The following is a 410-nucleotide window of genomic DNA, read 5'->3' on the forward strand; positions in this document are numbered from 1 at the left end:
AATTCCGAATAAAAAAAAAATAGTAGAAAGATTGTCGAAATAATGTGGGGGATATTGGTCTATCGTGTGTACCGTAGCGTGACGTAGGTAACGTAATAATTACTTTTAAAACTTGTAGTTTTGTCATTTAGTTTATTTTAATAAATCAAATTTACAATGACCAACTTCACCTTAACACACTAAATTATAGTTTAAATATTATACATTTAATATAAGTAATATGTAACAATATAGTGAAAATAATAAATAATTATAATAATATGTAGGAAGTAATAAAAAAAATATATAACTTTTAATTATTATGCTTATTGTGTAAATACATAATTTATTTTAGATAATATTTTAACAGTATGAATGTTTATGGTCTATCTATACTAATACTTAAAACCAGTGACGTATTTATGTTTTTG

The sequence above is a fragment of the Acyrthosiphon pisum genome, chromosome X (assembly GCF_005508785.2).
Source record: "Acyrthosiphon pisum isolate AL4f chromosome X, pea_aphid_22Mar2018_4r6ur, whole genome shotgun sequence".
Lineage (NCBI taxonomy): Eukaryota > Metazoa > Arthropoda > Insecta > Hemiptera > Aphididae > Acyrthosiphon > Acyrthosiphon pisum.